The sequence below is a fragment of the Scleropages formosus genome, chromosome 14 (assembly GCF_900964775.1).
Source record: "Scleropages formosus chromosome 14, fSclFor1.1, whole genome shotgun sequence".
Classification (NCBI taxonomy): Eukaryota; Metazoa; Chordata; class Actinopteri; order Osteoglossiformes; family Osteoglossidae; genus Scleropages; species Scleropages formosus.
In genome coordinates this window covers 13,418,730-13,427,453 of record NC_041819.1, presented here as the reverse complement: position 1 = coordinate 13,427,453, position 8,724 = coordinate 13,418,730, and positions in this window count along the sequence as shown.

Genomic DNA, 8,724 nt, shown 5'->3' with positions numbered 1-8,724 from the left:
TTGTTTTTCCTAAATTTATTTTTTCAAGCATTAAATAAATGCTTTAAGAGTTTGTACACATAGGAGTGAGTTACTCTGCACACAGTGTGGTATACACTGATTTACTGCTTGGGTGACACAGAAGCAGTTCTTTGAGAAGTTATCAGCTGTGTGTTGAAGTCCCAAGAAGGCACTGTTACTGTATCTGTATGCATTACCTGTGTTACAAATGCTTGAAATGGCAAAAATGAGAAATTGTTCCAGAAAATAAAGTTTTAAAAACCCCAAATGCCAGAATGCAAGGGGGAATCAGTTAATGTGTAGAGTAAATGTTTAATTGTGCCGTAGTTTGACACGCTACAGTCACGTTGCTGTCATTCATGCCCTATTTAACGTTCATGTTCTGCCTCTGCTGCCAAACATGTCTCACCATGTATGATCAAACCATTTGCCATGTAGACTTGTTATTCCTGTTTCATAGCACAATAATGCAAATTTGTTTAACTGAAACAAGTAGGCAAACTATCCACTAAGAATTTCTCCTGATTGCCTCCTGGAGATACCTCACTAGAAGGCTCTTCCATGGCATTTATTTAGCAGATGCTTTTCTCCAAAGCAACTTCCAATGAACTTCATGTAGTGTTATCAGAACACGCACACCTTACTCACCATGGTGACTTACACTGCTAGATACACTACTTACACTGGGTCACTCATCCATATATCAGTGGAACACACACACTATGGGGGAACCTGAACAACATGTCTTTGGACTGTGGGAGGAAACCAGAGCACCCAGAAGAAACCCACACAGAGACGGGGAGAACATGCCAACCCCACACAGAGTGGGGATCAAACCCATGTCCTCGCACCACCCAGGCGTGCTAAGACAGCAGTGCTACTCACTGTGCAACCATGCTGCCCACATTTACAACCGTTAAAAATTGCTATGCTTTTATAACTGGCTGTAATAGTTTATCACCTACAAAGCCTACCTGTGAGAACATGCTGTGGCAACAGGTGGTGTAGTTATTAGAGCATTTGTCCTTAAGGTACTGTAGCACGCCGGGGTGGTCTGAAGAGGGGGCGGAGCCAGGGATGGGCCAGCAGTAGCCGAAGCTAATTAATGCCTCTATTTCTTTCCCCGGACCGGCCGGCGAGAGGGAGAGAGAGACTGAGGAGCCGATGACGGAAACGGCCCCAAGACATCGGCGATCCCGAGAACGACCCCGACCACAACCCCACACGCCAAGTTCCCCCACGATCTAGCCATTCCCTGTCCCCCCCGTTCCCCCCTCTGTCTGTTTCCTCCCACGACCCTGAATCAAAGCCCCCCCACGAAATCTCCTTGTCTGTGCCGGCGCTTCTTTTCTGCAGGTACTTACTCTGAAACAGCACAGTAAAACAATACTCTTCTGTGTAAATGGGTAAGTCGTTGTAAGTAGTATAGTATAGGCAATTTAAAGTGTAAACTAATGACATCCTGTAGATGGCACCAGTGGCTTTACCTCTTCCCAGAAGTGGCAGCGCTGTTAATCCTCTCATAACTTGGGTGTACCTGTTGAATAAGGATACCTTTAAAGATGGACTGTGCTCTGAACGAATGCCGATATCGTTTTCTTACCAACTCTTTAGTCAAACGCTACAAATGAATATACATGATTTATATAGAGAACAGATACTTTCTTCGCGAGCAGGGGCGCGGTGGCGCAGTGGGTTGGACCGCAGTCCTGCTCTCTGGTGGGTCTGGGGTTCAAGTCCCGCTTGGGGTGCCTTGCGACAGACTGGCGTCCTGTCCTGGGTGTGTCCCCTCCCTCTCTCCAGCCTTACGCCCTGTGTTGCCGGGTAGGCTCCGGTTTCCCGTGACCCCGTATGGGACAAGCGGTTCTGAAAATGTGTGTGTGTGTGTGTGTGTACTTTCTTCGTCTATCTTCCTTAATACACGATACGTCAAGGTGCTTGCACTTTTCACATAGGGAACTAAGTAGCTCAGTGGTGAACTCACTTATATTATATCTCAGTAGAGCTGGCATTTTCAGTGGTTGGCACCTGTTCAGGAACAGTGATTCCCACGTTTCATTATTTCCGCTGAGCTTTAGGCAGTCCGTGAAGATGCACTGGGTTCTTTGACCAGGTCTTTGTCATCCAGAGCGGTAAAGCAGGAAGTCATCGCAGGGTTAGGCGGTCCTCTCTGTCTTTACTGCAGAGGTCAATGTTTGTGGTCAGCGGCCAAAACACTGCTAAGCTCACGTTTGCACTCTGAACCGTCAAACTGAAACAACGCTGCGCTCCATGTCTTGCACAGCGCGAGGGCTTTTTTCTACAGTAATCTCCTTAAGCCATCTGCAGGATGAAAAGAATCTGCTTCACAATCTTAATTGTTCTTTTTAACATTCTGCTAATATAGGATGAGAAGATAATGTGAAACACTGAGAGGATGAGCCTGCTGGTCTGCTAACTGCATCTGCTGCAGAGCAATTAATAAAATGAACCTGGGGAGGATGGGAGAAAACTGATGAAATATGAAATAAGGGAACATTTCACATTTTTTCATCCAGAGGAAAGTGATGAAGACTAAACTATGTAGTATACATGGAAGGCAAAATATATTTTGAATTTATGTTGGTATACAGTATGAGTCAAAAGTTGAGTAACCTGGGCAGCACTTTTGTGGTATCAACTGGTCAAGGAGTGAAAGCAAAGCAACTCACAAGCCTCCTACATCTTTAGGAATTGCTGCAGAAGAGCCTGGAAGACATGACTCTGCATCTCTTGATCAAACCAGTTAACTGAATGTCTTGTGGAGAAAAAATGTTTTCCAGCAAGTAGGGTATTCAACCTTCTGTCTGGTACTGTACATGGTACATTGCATTTGTTTACACAGTGGGTAGCATGGTGGCACAGCAAGTAGTGCTGCTGTCTCACAGTGCCTGGATGGTGTGAGAGGATGTGGGTTTGATCCTCGCTCAGTCGGTGTAGAGTTTGCATGCTCTCCTTGTGTCTGTCTTGACTTCCTCTGTGTGCTCTGGTTTCCTCCCACAGTCCAAAGACATGCTGTTCAGGTTCCACTGATGTATGGATGAGTGACCCAAGTACTATATCTCGCAGTGTAAGTCACTTTGGTGATGAAGGTGTGTGGGCTGATAACACTACATTGGAAGTTCATTGGAAGTAGCTTTGGAGAGAAGCATCTGCTAAATAAATGTTAAGTGCAGTAAGTAGTGGTGTTGGCTTCCATTTAGTGGAAATCCCTGTTCAAGGTAATTTGAAATGTTAGATAACTCTACGATGACTTCTCTATTTATAAAACAGTGTATTCTTACTCTGCTAATTCAGGTTAAGTACCTTGAACGAGGGTCCCATAGCAGAAGAGGATATGAACAGGGACGTTGCAGCCCTGAGCCCTTCAAAGTTTGTTGCACTTTTACTGGTTTCAGTTTGGCTTTTATGGATTATAACTGCCGCTGAAATTATCTGGGCATGACTGTAAAGTCACATAAAACATGACAGCCAGAACTGTATCTGTTTCTGCTTGTACAGTTCAGTCATACTCAGAATTGTCCATTTATTAGTTCTTTCTAACAATTTCCAATACCAATATTTCTAAGCGGAGGAGGGTGTGGTGGCGCAGCGGGTTTGACCGGCTCCTGCTCTATGGTGGGTCTGGGGTTTGAATCCCGCTTGGGGTGCCTTTTGATGGACTAGCGTCCCATCCTGGGTGTGTCTCCTCCCCCTCCAGCCTTACGCCCTGTGTTGCTGGCTTAGGCCACACATCTTATTTGCTGTGAAGAACATAGGAGATGGGACCTGCATTGATCTCCTGCACCTCATCCCATTCCACACTTCTGCCTTTTAGCGAAGAAAGGTAAGAGCAGCTTTTTTAGACAGTGTAAAAGTACTTCTGCTGGCCTGGAGAGGTTGAAAGGATTGTAAGGCGGTCATGTCATGAGAAGAGGTCTGGGATAAAAATGTTAGGCATGTTTTTCCATAATTTATTGTGTGTAAGGTGTGAAAAACTCATCAGTAAATGCATCTCAGAATCACAAAAAAAGGACTGACAGCCTTCTCACCAATACAGGGGCTAAATTGGCAGAAACAGCCAGATTGTCCTCATTATTTAAATGAGAATGAATTAAGACTGCGCATGAACCGTGCTTTTCCTGACACATCTGGAGTCTTCCTCTCCCAAGCCCAGTTTTAATTGTGGGCAGTAAGCACAAAAACAGCAGTCAGCATGAAATCCCTTGTACCCAGCTGTGCTGTAACAGTGTGTGTGTGTGTGTGTGTGTGTGTGTGTGTGTGTATCTCACACAGTCCTCAGTAAGGAAGCCTTTCTAGCACCCCGGTACTCAGACCGCCCCCCCCCCCCCACCCCCACATGGGAGTGCACACCTCCAAAGCTGAGCGAGTGTGAGGAAGAGCAGCACTTGTCCTGCCGTGGGGAGGCAGCCCTCACGCAGCGGGTACAGAAATAGCCCTGGCACTCCTCTTTTCCTAATGTAATTAAAACACATTTACTTTGACCAGAAGAATGTGTTTCAGGTCAGGGCTATGTTTGGATACCCTCCTGAAGTCCTGGTCTTTATTAGGGTTGTGTGACTAGGTCAAAATTATGCTTACAGCTCATAATGACGGAAGCTCCTTCATAGCTAACCTCTACATACTTGTCTAGACCTTTATTCTTGTCTGAATGTCTAATACATTATATGACATGTACTATCTATCTATCTATCTATCTATCTATCTATCTATCTATCTATCTATCTATCTATCTATCTATGTCTAAAGTTTTTGCTGCTGAGAACAATTTACTTTCTTTTGGAACAGTTCTCTGCTGTTTTGTCCACACTGAGAGCAGCGTCGGCCATCCACCAAGAGATCATCTCATGCAGTGAGGTCAAAGGTGAAAGTCGGTACTGCCGTGTACTGCATGACCAGGTTATTTTGGCTCAGGGCATAAATATACTACCAAGTAGCTGATCTCTCTTCAACTTGCAGCTCCTGCTTAAACAGACAAGTTTTTTTGTGTTGAGGGGGTTGCTCTGCTTTCAGAAAGCTTCTGTCATACAGCCCCACTGTACATACTGTACATGTTATGAGCGTCCAGGCTTCAACAGCAAGCATTACAGGGATGATACGCCTTTCCCCTGAAACTCTGCCTTATTGCTGAAATTTAAAAACGTGCTGATCTCCTGATAGGGGCCGTGGTGGCGCAGGGGGTTTCGCTGGGTGCTGCTCTCCGGTGGGTCTGAGGTTCGAGTCCTGATTTGGGTGGCTTGCAACAGACTGGTGTGCCATCCTGTGTGTGTCTCTTCTCTCCCCCCAGCCTTGCGCCCTCTGTTGCCAGGTTAGGCTCCAGCTCACCGCAGGACAAGCGGTTTCAGACAATGTGTGTGCGATCTCCTGATGAGAAGTGAGTCTACATTAAATTATTTTTACAAGCATTCAGGATTAATATGTAAGCTGCTCATGGTGTTCTGCTGTTTTGCGCACGGGTTCGAGCCCTGCTCTTGAGTCTGAAGCAGCGCCAGGGACCGAGTGCGAAGTCTGTAGTAAAGCAAGCGCTGCTTTACGCGCTGGCAGGCCTCCAGGGCTCATTGCTGCCAACCCTGCGAGGAGCCTTTGGCGCTTGTATGCATAGCGTGGCGCTCCGCTCCACGTGCCGCGTTGCTCGAGGAAGGGAGGGAAAAACGGGAGGCAGCAAAGACGTGCAGGCTACAAGGGTGCAGTTTGGCGCAGCGCTGCGTTGCAGCATGGAAGATTCAAAAATAGCTCCGTTGTGGGGGGGCCGGGCGCTGTGCACGCGGGCGAGGGGTGGCAAAGGACAGAGAAGGCCAGCGTGTTGTCGCCACGCCTTGCACGCGGTCACGCTCGCTCTGCAGCACACCCACATAGCCTGCATTGATGACACCGTGCAGAACTGACACGCCTTGAAGACTAAGCAAGGAGAAGCAGACACCTTCCTGGGGGGTGCAGAATAGAACGAGTGAACCGATCCTTGCATCCCACCGGAAAGAGCCTTCCTGACCCCGGATGCCCCGTGCAGTCGGACACCAGGTACTCGTAGACGTACAAGTCTCAGGTGGTGTGCTGCACCTGTCCTGGTGCTGCTCTCCATTGTACTTGTACATGTGGCTTTTTTCTCCTTTTTCTTTTCCACAGAAAACCGCTGGAAACGTTTTAGTCTCGAATGTTTTTTTTAAGTCGGGTCGAAACGGCATGTGTCGTAATTTAGAGCATGCGTGTGTTTGTTTCCACGTACGTGTTGCAGACAGCGCGGTAAATCTTTGAGTGCTCAGACCTGTTTTTACACACCTGTGCTCCAAAAGTGAGGTTAACCTTTAACGCCTATCATCGGCGGGTGCTGCCAAAATGTTTGGGGATTTTAATGAAAGGACTACTGTTGCACAAATATGAGCGGACTTTGCTCCTGCAAACACTTGCTGTATTCTGAGTTCGGGAAGAACGAACTGGGTCTGTATGGCGCACCTGTCGCTTTACCCGTCGTAATGAGTAACAGCTTAGTTAGGTATATTAACTGAACAGCGATGCCGGTGAGGCTAATATTAAAAAAACTATCGCTGTAAAAGATTTTTCCCACCTAAATTCGTTTCTTTTAAAGCAAGAACCAGCCCTTGCTTTCTAAGCACCGCACCACTGATTTGAATTCGAAAGGTTAAAATATATATAATGAACACAGTAGGAACCTTGCTGACGGCCTCTCTCATAGCACTGTGCCGCTCTAGCTGGAAACGCTGTCCGATTCCCGCCATAGTTTACGTTGCATTTATTCATTTAGCTAATGCTTCTCTCCAAAGCAACTTACAATGTTAAGCTACTTCTAATTATTCACCCATTTATACAGCTGGGAAATTTTTACTGGAGCACCTTTAGGGTAAGTACCTTGCTCAAGGCCACTACAGCCAGAGGTAGGAACTGGACCTCTGAACTGTGGGTCCAAATGCAGTAGCTGTAACTACTACACTACCAGCTGTCCTGGTTTGGGGTAAATGATACAGTAATATAGTTACCTTAGGTCTCAAACCTGAGGTTGCAGTTTACTCTTGTACACCCAAGCAAGGTACTCATGTGCATAGTCTCAATAAATACACACTGTCTCCTCAGCTTGTGAACTCAGTTGGCACTGGAAATGTGTTTGCAGTTCATTTTCTTTGTAACTTCAAATGAGCTTCATCTTAAAATCAAAAGCAATAAAAGACTATTAATTCAGATAAAGCCTAAAACTATTTATGGGTAAAGTTTTTTAAAAATCTGGGGCAGAGACTGAAAACTGGTCGCATTTGTGCAATTACAAAATAACAAAAGAAAGGATAGCTTCAAGTACACACACACACACATTTTCAGAACCGCTTGTCCCATACGGGGTCACGGGGAACCGGAGCCTACCCGGTAACACAGGGCGTAAGGCCAGAGGGGGAGGGGACACACCCAGGACGGGACGCCAGTCCGTCGCAAGGCACCCCAAGCGGGACTCGAACCCCAGATCCACCGGAGAGCAGGACTGCTGTCCAACCCACTGCGCCACCGCACCCCCCCAGCTTCAAGTATGGTTAAGAAAAAATAAATTGGAAAACTTGACTATCTTCAAAAGTTTGGAAACTGTAATATAAGGCGTCAGTTTATTTAGCTTTAAAAATTGTAATACTGTGAAATCATGCAGCATGTAACCCGTTTCTTATTAAAAAACATCTGCTAAGCCTTTATGAGAGAGCATTTAAGGTATGCGTGGTGGAGAACGGTCCACTTGCGGAATGGATCGGTGGCGATGTCTGCTTACCCGTGGGTGTCGTGGGTGAGCTGTTCTTGGGCCCAAAGGGTCAGGGTCAGCCCCAGGACAAGTACTCTTACCAAGCTGCTGGCAAGTGACGTGGAAGACATTAGTCATGCATGTCTTTATTTATCTTCCTCTAAGATATCCATTTCCTTGTCTGCTTGGCTGCTCATTTGAATGACCACGGTGAGCAAACATATGACGAGTGGCGGCGTTGTTACTCTGTGTCGTACCCTGGATTTTTCACCTCCACCGTTTCTTCCCAATCCATCTTTGAAAGTCATCTCTCAGAAGAGTATGACATTCCGAGAGGGTTTTATAGGGAGCTACTCAAGTGCAAATATTTTGTTTCATTAACTTCTTTATTATAATAACATCTAATATTTTCCTCTCAGATTCCCCAAATTTAAAAGTCATTAGTAGGTTATCAGAATCTAGGAAATTGAATATCAGATTTAAACTATTGCACCACCTTTAAGCAAATAAACTGTACATCAGACATGAAGCATAACTCCTCTCCCAGAGGGTCAGTCCAAGATTTCATGAACACTATCATCACCGTATTTATGCTGTATGACTTATAAAAAGACATGCACTGTATACGGCATGCTTCAAATAGAATGTAAATGAAACGTCTGCTCGGTCGGATCCACGCAGATCGAAAGGAGACACGGGTCTTCAGCCACAGTAACAACCTTGCAACTGTGTGTGTTGTCACAACAATGACGTCACATCTGCACCTCTTCATATTGTACCTGTTATGGGACAGATCGCTCATTGCCATGTTGCGCTGCAGCGCCGACAGTTTGTGTGCGGATCATCACTACCGGCTTTATGACATGGCTGACGGAAGTCCGAAGGGGCCTTAGATCCCTCTTACCATGGTCTCCATGTCATGGTACAAATGCTATGCGACTCAGGTGAGCACAGCTTCTTAAAAGATATCGTGCATT